Raw genomic sequence first — 10,099 nt, forward strand, 5'->3', positions numbered from 1 at the left:
TACAAACTTTGGTTGGACGTTCACACCTTCTTGTAGCCGAACACATGCACTCCTTCTTTTGATGATGTATGGTTGGGCATTCGCACCTTTTTTTTACCCATTTTTCAGGTATTATGGGTGGACATTCACACCTTCTTGCAGCTGAACACCTCCTCTCCCACTTATGATCATGTGTGGTTTGATTTTCGAAAATTTTCTTTCATGTTTTCTAGCAATTATTGATGGACATGTAGACCTTCTTGCAGCTGAACACCACCTCTCCCGATTTTGATGATGTATGGACCGGCATTTTTACCTTTTTTAACACATTTTTCAGCAATTATGGTTGGAGATTCACACCTACTCACAGCCGAACAACTCCGCTCCCGCATTTGATGGTGTATAGTCGGGCATTCTCACCCTTTCTCATCAGCTTTTTGCAAATTATGATCTGACATTCACACCTACTTCCAGTCGAACAGCTCTGCTCCCGCTTTTGATTATGTTTGGTTAGATATTCGAACCTTTTCTTAACTGCTTTTTACAAACTTTGGTCGGACGTTCACAATATCTTGCAGCCGAACACCTCCGCTTCCGCTTTTGATGGTGTACAGTCGGGAATTTTAACCTTTTCTTACCCGCTTTTTACCAAGTATGGTCGGACATTCACACCTTCGTACAGCGGAACACCTCCGCTCCCTCTATTGATGGTGTATGTTCGGGCATTCAAACCTTTTCTTACCCGCTTTTTCCAAACTATGGTCAGCTATTCACAGCTTCCTCTCCACCATACTTGTATGGTGGGATATTCACACCCACTTGCATCCGAAAACCTCCGCCCCAAATTTTGTTGATATTTAGTCGGACATTCGCACCTTACCCGCATTTTGCAAACTATGACCTTCTTGCAGCCAAACAACTCTGATCTTAATTTTGATGATGTAAGGTTGGGCATTCAGACCTTGCTTCACCTGCTTTTCACCAAATATAGTCGGACATTCATACCTTCTTGCAGCCGAACACTTCCGCTCCACCTTTTAGTGTTCTATCACACCTTTTTTTTCACCGCATTTTATACATTATGGTTGGAAATTTTCAACCACTTTCATCCGAAGACCTCTCCTCCCGCTTTTATTGATATATTTGAACTTTAGTTTGACATTCAAACCTTCTTGCAGCTGAACCTCCTCCGCTCCCTGTTTTGATCATATATGGTCTGGCAATACTACCTTTTCTTACCCGTTTGTGAGTAATTATGGCTGGACATTCACACCTACTTGCAGCCGAACACAACCTCTCTCGCTTTTGATGATGTATGGACCGGCATTTTTACCTTTTCTAACACATTTTTCAGCAATTATGGTCGGAGATTCACACCTACTCACAGCCGAACAACTCCGCTCCCGCATTTGATGATGTATAGTCGGGCATTCTCACCCTTTCTCATCAGCTTTTTGCAAATTATGATCTGACATTCACACCTACTTGCAGTCGAACAGCTCTGCTCCCGCTTTTGATTATGTTTGGTTGGATATTCGAACCTTTTCTTAACTTCTTTTTACATATTTTGGTTGGACGTTCACACCTTCTTGTAGCCGAACACTTCCACTCCTGCTTTTGATGATGTATGGTTGGGCATTCACACCTTTTTTTTGCCCATTTTTCAGGAATTATGGGTGGACATTCACACCTTGCAGCTGAACACCTCCTATCCCACTTATGATCATGTGCGGTTTGATTTTCGAAAAGTTTCTTTCATGTTTTCTAGCAATTATTGATGGACATGTAGACCTTCTTGCAGCTGAACACCTCCGCTCCCGCTTTTGATCATACATTGTCAGGCATTCGCACCTTGTCTTACCCACTTTTTACAAACTTTAGTCGAACAATCACACCTTTTTGCAGCCGAACACCACCTCTACCGCTTTTGATGATGTATGGTCCAGCATTCTTACCTTTTCTAACACATTCTTCAGCAATTATGGTCGGACATTCACACCTACTCAGAGCCGAACACTTCCGCTCCCGCATTTGATGGTCTATAGTCGGGCATTCTAAAGCGGAAAAGACTCATTCTTATGTTTGGTTAGATATTCGAACCTTTTCTTAACTGCTTTTTACAAACTTTGGTCGGACGTTCACAATATCTTGCAGCCGAACACCTCCGCTTCCGCTTTTGATGGTGTATATTCGGGCATACGAACCTTTTCTTACCCGCTTTTTACAAACCAAGGTCGGACTTTCACACCTTCTCTTTGCTGAACAACTCCGCTCCCTCTTTTGATTGTGTACAGTCTGGTAATTTAACCTTTTCTTACCCGCTTTTTACCATCTATGGTCGGACATTCACACCGTCTTACAGCGGAACACCTCCGCTCCCTCTTTTGATGATGTATGGTTAGGCATTCGCACCTTTTCTTACCCATTTTTCAGTAATTATGGGTAGACATTCACACCTTCTTGCAGCTGAACACCTCCTCTCCTGCTTAAGATCATGTGCAGTTTGATATTCGAAAATTCTCTTTCATGTTTTCTAGCAATTATTGATGGACATTCAGACCGTCTTGCAGCTGAACACCTCCGCTCCCACTTTTGATGGTGTATAGTCGGGCTTTCGAGCCTTTTCTTCCCCGGTTTTTACAAATTATGGTTGGACATTCAGACCTTCTTGCAGCCGAAAACCTCCACTCCCTCTTTTGATCATACATTGTCGGGCATTCGCACCTTTTCTTACCCGCTTTTTACAAACCATGGTCGCACTTTCACACCTTCTTACAGCAGAACACCTCCGCTCCCTGTTTTGATTATGTATGGTTTGACATTCGCACCTTCTCTCACCCGCCTTTTACTATGGTCGGCCATTCACAGCTTCCTCTCCACCATACTTGTATGGTGGGATATTCACACCCACTTGCATCCGAAGACCTCCGCCCCCACTTTTGTTGATATTTAGTCGGTCATTCGCACCTTACCCGCTTTTGGCAAACTATGGCCTTCTTGCAGCCAAACACCTCTGATCTCGCTTTTGATGATGTAAGGTTGGGCATTCAGACCTTGCTTCACCTGCTTTTCACCAAATATAGTCGGACATTCACACCTTCTTGCAGCCGAACACTTCCGCTTTTAGTGTTCTATGAGGCATTCACATATTTTTTTTCACCGTATTTTATAGATTATGGTTGGAAATTCTCACCCACTCTCATCCGAAGACCTCTCCTCCCGCTTTTGTTAATATATAGTCGGGCATTCGAACCTTTTCTTACCCGCTTTTTACAAATTATGGTCGAACATTCACACCTACTTGCAGCTGAATACTTCCGCTCCACCTTTTAGGTATGTATGGTTGGCATTTGCACCTCTTTTTATACTGATTGCTGAAGATTAAGTTGTTCTTTCTCAAACTACAATTTTTTTTTAATTGTTGAAACTTGATTTGAAGTGGATAAATAAGGAGGACAAACAGTTTTAAGTCAGGCTGATAGAAGGAATTCATTTTATAGCAAAATCTGTATTTCGTCATATGTCGAGAGATGCTTATTGCTGAAGAAGTTCTTTCTCATCTTTCTCACAAAGCAGTCTTAACTTGGTTTGAGTTAATGAATTCGTTTTATAGGAGAATCCGAATTCGTGCATAACTCATAAAATAGAGCTTATTTTCGGATTCCTGAAGAATGAGTCTGGTTCTTTCTCATAATACAAAGTTTGTTGTTTATTGTTGAAACTTCATCAGAAGTGAAGAAATAAATGAATGCCTATCAACAAATGTGGGATCTAAACTCTAGTGCTTCCTCTAAAATAATTTCCTTTCTCAATTTAGAAATGTGTGTGTGTAAGTCACAACACCAGTGACACCAAAACGGCTTTCTTTTCTCTACACTCTGCACTATGAGCACACACACCAAATCAGAAAGGCTTTTTTCTCTCTTTTCTACGTTATGGACTGTGGGGACACAAAACCGCTCTCTCTCTTTTTTTTTTTTTATCGTGTGCCAGGGCGTTGTCTCACGTATTAGATTATGCTTAAGATACGAATGGGTTTATCAGTCACATCAGAATCCATACATACTGATCCTCCTGTAATAAAATGGTCGGATCTTATCAAACACACTTTGTTTCTTGTGACAATCAAGTCAGCGAAACAGCGTATACACGTCAAGACACTGAATCAAGTTTGCCACAAGAACTCATAAGTTTGGCAGTATTGCTCTGCCGTCAGCAATCATACACCCATTTTATTTTCGTGAGACATGTGCAAGCACCTGTTCATCTACTGTTCTATCACTATGAATTAGTGATCTATTATCAATAAGGATACTTCTACAAGGACTTCTTATGTTGTCAGTTGCTATATATGAATAAGTGGGTAGCTACTGACAAGCATTAAGCATGTCACACAGCCCAAACATATAACATTTCAGGACACACCACACAGTTAACAACCACAGTGAAGCGTGTCAAAGCCCAAACATGTAACATTCAAGAGGACACTTACACAACACATTCAAATCAAACAGGCAGACAACATACAAGAACATATACCCCAGCCGGCATTGCTCCCTGCCTATTTTCGTACAGCACACTATGTGTGCGCACACCTTTATTCACAAACTCTTCAACTTATACTCTTTTACCGAAGCTGCTACAGCTCGATTGGCCGAATACCCTTTGATCCTATTTCAGTGAATTTGACATCTGCCTTACATATAACAGATTAGCGGTTTAGCAGTTTTAATTTAGTTTGAGTGAAGGAATTCATTTTATAGCAAAATCCGAAATCGTGAAGAACTCATGAAAGTAAGCTTATTCTCGGATTCCTGAAACTTTAGATTTGCTCTTTCTTTTACTGCAAAGTACAACGTTGTTTTTTTTGTTTAAATCTTTCTAGACATGGTAAATATTAAGGACAAAGCAGTTTTCACATAGTTTGAGTGAAGGAATTCATTTTATAGATAAAATCCCAAGAGTCTGCTGAGAAAAGAGAGTGAATGCGAAGTAGACTTTAACACGGCTATGGGAGCGAGCCGAGTGTGGGCTAACCGGGAGAATTGCTTGAAAGAAACGCGACACCGAATGAGCGGTCAGAACAAAGCCTCAATACGGGATTCTCGTGGTGTTTTTGTTGCTGCCTTGTCTTTTGCATAGAGTAAAAGACAAGGCAGCCATCGAATAGGGCCCGATTGTTCCTACTTGGTCAGCCGAGGAGCAAGGGGGGGGGGGGGGGGGGGGGGGGGCAAGCGTCTCAACCAAGCAAAGCTCACCATGGGGAAGGTGACTATACCAACTAGCCTGATGCCCTGCTCCCGCAGTGACGGATAATTGTACTCTGGTTTCTCTTCATAACATACAAGTCTTTCGCCTTTTACTAAAGACCTCCGTGGAGAGCAGCACTAATGAGTTGTTTCTATTATTGGCAGGCTTTACCTTTGCGGGTGAAGCCCTTTCTGTCTGTGCAAAAGAAATCTTGCTACTTTGCAGAGTGACTTCTCTGAGTAGAGTCGCCTTACTTGTTGCGACTGTGCCGATGTTCGAAGCTGGAGTGCAAAGTTGTTGCTTGAATGGTGCTTGCTGGAGCATGCGGGAGTGCAAAGTTATACCATTTAAAAGGGCTGAAGAGTGCTCAGTGCAGCGGGTGGGCGGAGGTGCAACGTGACACTCTGGCCACCTATGGCCATAAAAAGAACATTGCTACAAGTGCGCATTGTGCCAGCAAGGGCCCTCGGACCTGAAACAGTGGACAGTTATCGCTTCTCGGCCTTTTGGCTAAGATCAAGTGTAGTATCTGTTCTTATCAGTTTAATATGTCCTCTATACGAGGACAACATATTAAATGGATTTTTAAGAATAGGAGTTGAAAAAGAAGCTTGCTCCGTTCACTCCAAGCCTCGACCCGGTACTGCAGTGCCGCTGGGAACGGTGCGCTCTCCTCTGCTCTTGTGAAAAAGCAAACAGCGGTGCAGGATGGAAGTTTCAGGGAGCCCAAGATGAAACTTTCTTTTAATCTGCTGAGAAAAGAGAGTGAATGCGAAGTGGACTTTAACACGGCTCTGGGAGCGAGCCGAGTGCGGGCTAACCGGGAGAATTGCTTGAAAGAAACGCGACACCGAATGAGTGGTCAGAACAAAGCCTCAATACGGTGTTCCCGTGGTGTTTGTGGCTGCCTTGTCTTTTGCACAGAGTAAAAGACAAGGCAGCCATCGAATAGATTGTTTCTACTTGGTCAGCCGAGGAGCAGGGGGGGGGGGGGGGGGGGGGGGGGGCAAGCGTCTCAACCAAGCAAAGCTCACCAAGTAGGAACAATCGGGCCCTTTTCGATGGCTGCAACACCTGAAAGAGATATTGATGCGAGACCCGATCAAATGCTTTTTCAAAGTCTAAATTTAAGATGACAAGCCGGGTGTTTCTGTCTCTAGCGTAATCAATGATGTCTCGAATCAGTACGAGGCTGTCGGTGAGTTGTCTCCCTGAGATGGCACAAGTTTGGTCTGGGTGAATTACCTCCTCTAAAACAGAGGACATCCGTGTCGCTAAAACCTTGCTAAAAAGTTTACAGTCAAAGTTTAAAAGTGTGATGGGCCTCCAATTCTTTAGTTCAGTCTTATCATTTTTTTTATAAAGTAGAGTCACTATTCCCACTCTAAAACTGTCAGGCAGTCGGTCGAGTTTTTCAAAATCTTTAAAAACATCTAAAATGTCTGATGATAAAAGGTCCCAATAGGTCAGATAGAATTCTGCAGGAAGCCCGTCTAAACCCGGAGCTCGACTTCTCTTAAAACCTGTTAGGCATTTTTTTAACTCTAAAGCAGTAAAATTCTGTGTCAAGTGTGCATTCTCTTTTACGGTTTTGTCAACGAATTTTAAGATTTCTGCCGATGTTTCCAAGTGCACTGGTTTCTCTTTGTACATGTTACTATAAAAGGTATGTACAGTTTCAATCATCTCTTGTGTGGATTTTGTTAAAAACCCATCTTCTCTTTTTAGATTTTGAATACACTCCTTTTTATTTATAACTTTCTTTATTTTTCACCTTCCTCAATTTCCTGCTCCCTGCTTCTTACAAAAATTCCTTTACTCTTTATTTCTGCTGAAACTGACATTTCCTTTTTGACATCTTTGATTTCTTCTTTAAAGTCTATGCCACACTGATTTAGTTTAAAGTAGCGCTGTAAGCGTTTATGTAGTCCCATCATACATCTATTCTCTTTCCTTTTTTTACGTTTACCTTGCTGTTTAAAAAAAGTCTGGGTCGTTTCCTTCACCATTTCCCACCATTGTGCATGTGTTTCGTAGAGGTCTTGAAGGGTCTGCCACTCTTTATAACATTCCCTGTACTGACTGACTATGATTTCATCCTCCAACAGGGAACAGTTGAGTTTCCACAGACCACTTCCTACCGTCACACCAGAAGGGGGTGAAAGGGTGCAGGAGAGCATAAGGTGGTCTGAAAAGAAAACAGGGGTTAATCTAACATCAGTGGGTGGGCAATCTCTAGTAAAGAAATAATCAATGCGAGAGGCTCTGGTGCCATCATGACTAAACCAGGTGAAGCCCTCCTCTCTGGGATGCATGGTTTTAAAACAGTCAGTAAGCTTAAAATCCCTGCATATGCCCTGAAGTAAAATCGAAGTCTTATCCACTTTAAAATCTACCCCTGCTCTTTTTCTATCTTTCCTGCTCAAGATACAGTTAAAACCCCCTCCTACAACTAAAGGTACTTGCCCTAGCATGTAAAGCTGTATATCTTCTAAAAGGTCATACCTTTCATTTTTTCCATTGAAACCATAAATATTTAAGAGGTTAAAGTCTTGCCCCATAAAATTCAAGTGTGCTAAAAGTGCCCGTCCGTCTCTCACCACTGTGCTACCTTTCACCAGAACATGCGGATTTTTAATTAGAATGGCCACACCATCATTTTTATTTTGATTTGAGCCACTCCATATCGATAAATGGGGCCACATTTCCTCCCATTGTCTATGGTTTTTTAAAAAAGGTAGTCCACATTCTTGTATTAAAAACACATCTGATTTTATGGAGTCTAAGAAGGATAAAATACTCTGGGCTCTTGTCTTTGATTTCACACTTCTCACATTTAGTGTTGAGAAGGTGAGAACCATTAAAAGCATAAAGGAAAGTAGGTATGTCATTTTCGTTTTTCTAAGTTATCAAAACAAATTACACACAGGTTATTTCTTGGGAAACTAGCTCTTCCTTCATTTCTTTAGGTGAAAAGTGAGTAGGGTGATCTATATTTCCTTTTCGGACTCTCGGTGTTGGCCTCTGACGCAATGTTGCATTTAACTTTGAGTCCCTGGGGGTTGATTGCAGAGCTGAAGTTAAAAAGGAGACCTCATTTGGTGAGTCGGAGGGGAAGACTCTAGGTTCTTCCACTGAAGAACTGTCTGAAAGGGACCTAACCCTTCCCCTCTTCTCTGATACCACTGGGGAATCAGAGGCTCAGATGCCGTCCTCTTCGGCTGTTGACCTTCGGGGAGGTGAGTATCTTCACTAGACTCACCTGTCTGCTCTTCCTCCTCATTTAGCGTAGCTCCACCCTCTGCCTGTGAATTCTCACAGACTTCAACACTGAGTGGTGAGGCCTCTACAGACCCCTCCCCTTTTTGCTCCTCACTTCCAATCCAAGCTTTTGGCGGGAAGTTTGAATTTATTGGGTCAACCTCTTCACTTTGTTCACCAACTGCCACCTTTGGTCCTTCTCTTTGTTGGCTTGACTGTGGCTTTACCGTCTTTAATTTGTTGGCAAAAGATTTAGGGCAATCTCTGAAGAGGTGATTTAATTCTCCACAGAGATTACATTTCCTGCCATTTGGACACTCTCCAAAAGTTTGCCCAATTTCTCTGCTCTTCCCACATAACACCTTGGTACAAGCCTCAACCAGGTGCCCATGCTCACCACACTTGCGGCAGAACTTGGGCTGCCCCTGCTAGTGGATGTAACCTCGGTTTTCAAGGTGGCCAGAGTGTCGCCCACCCGCTGCACTGAGCACTCTTCAGCCCTTTTAAATGGTATAACTTTGCACTCCCGCACGCTCCAGCAAGCACCATTCAAGCAACAACTTTGCACTCCAGCTTCGAACATCGGCACAGTCGCAACAAGTAAGGCGACTCTACTCAGAGAAGTCACTCTGCACAGTAAGAAGATTTCTTTTGCACAGACAGAAAGGGCTTCACCCGCAAAGGTAAAGCCTGCCAAAAATAGAAACAACTCATTAGTGCTGCTCTCCACAGAAATCTTTAGTAAAAGGCGAAAGACTTGTACGTTATGAAGAGAAACCAGAGTACGATTATCCGTCACTGCGGGAGCAGGGCATCAGGCTAGTTGGCATAGCCACCTTCCCCATGGTGAGCTTTGCTTGGTTGAGACGCTTGCTCCCCCCCCCCCCCCCCTTGCTCCTCGGCTGACCAACCAGGAACAATCGGGCCCTATTCGATGGCTGCCTTGTCTTTTACTCTGTGCAAAAGACAAGGCAGCAACAAAAACACCACGAGAATCCCGTATTGAGGCTTTGTTCTGATCGCTCATTCGGTGTCGCGTTTCTTTCAAGCAATTCTCCCGGTTAGCCCACACTCGGCTCGCTCCCATAGCCGTGTTAAAGTCTACTTCGCATTCACTCTCTTTTCTCAGCAGACTCTTGGGATTTTATCTATAAAATGAATTCCTTCACTCAAACTATGTGAAAACTGCTTTGTCCTTAATATTTACCATGTCTAGAAAGATTTAAACAAAAAAAACAACGTTGTACTTTGCAGTAAAAGAAAGAGCAAATCTAAAGTTTCAGGAATCCGAGAATAAGCTTACTTTCATGAGTTCTTCACGATTTCGGATTTTGCTATAAAATGAATTCCTTCACTCAAACTAAATTAAAACTGCTAAACCGCTAATCTGTTATATGTAAGGCAGATGTCAAATTCACCGAAATAGGATCAAAGGGTATTCGGCCAATCGAGCTGTAGCAGCTTCGGTAAAAGAGTATAAGTTGAAGAGTTTGTGAATAAAGGTGTGCGCACACATAGTGTGCTGTACGAAAATAGGCAGGGAGCAATGCCGGCTGGGGTATATGTTCTTGTATGTTGTCTGACTGTTTGATTTGAATGTGTTGTGTAA

General features: G+C 42.7%; 3 non-coding genes across 3 annotated transcripts; 2 read left to right on the top strand and 1 right to left on the bottom strand.

The window, feature by feature from the left end:
- The first annotated feature begins 5,297 nt into the window (after positions 1–5,297).
- Positions 5,298–5,411, top strand: LOC140310780 (U5 spliceosomal RNA). Its single transcript, XR_011916819.1, has one exon. It is a non-coding gene; the product is annotated as a U5 spliceosomal RNA (small nuclear RNA).
- Positions 5,412–5,719: 308 nt separating this feature from the next.
- LOC140310424 (U2 spliceosomal RNA) lies at positions 5,720–5,903 on the top strand. Its single transcript, XR_011916497.1, has one exon. It is a non-coding gene; the product is annotated as a U2 spliceosomal RNA (small nuclear RNA).
- A 3,259-nt stretch (positions 5,904–9,162) lies between these two features.
- On the bottom strand, positions 9,163–9,276 carry LOC140310648 (U5 spliceosomal RNA). The gene has a single exon (XR_011916699.1). It is a non-coding gene; the product is annotated as a U5 spliceosomal RNA (small nuclear RNA).
- Between the last annotated feature and the right edge of the window lie 823 nt (positions 9,277–10,099).

This window comes from Leuresthes tenuis, unplaced genomic scaffold (genome assembly GCF_036924035.1).
Source record: "Leuresthes tenuis unplaced genomic scaffold, fLeuTen1.0.hap1 SCAF_6, whole genome shotgun sequence".
Lineage (NCBI taxonomy): Eukaryota > Metazoa > Chordata > Actinopteri > Atheriniformes > Atherinopsidae > Leuresthes > Leuresthes tenuis.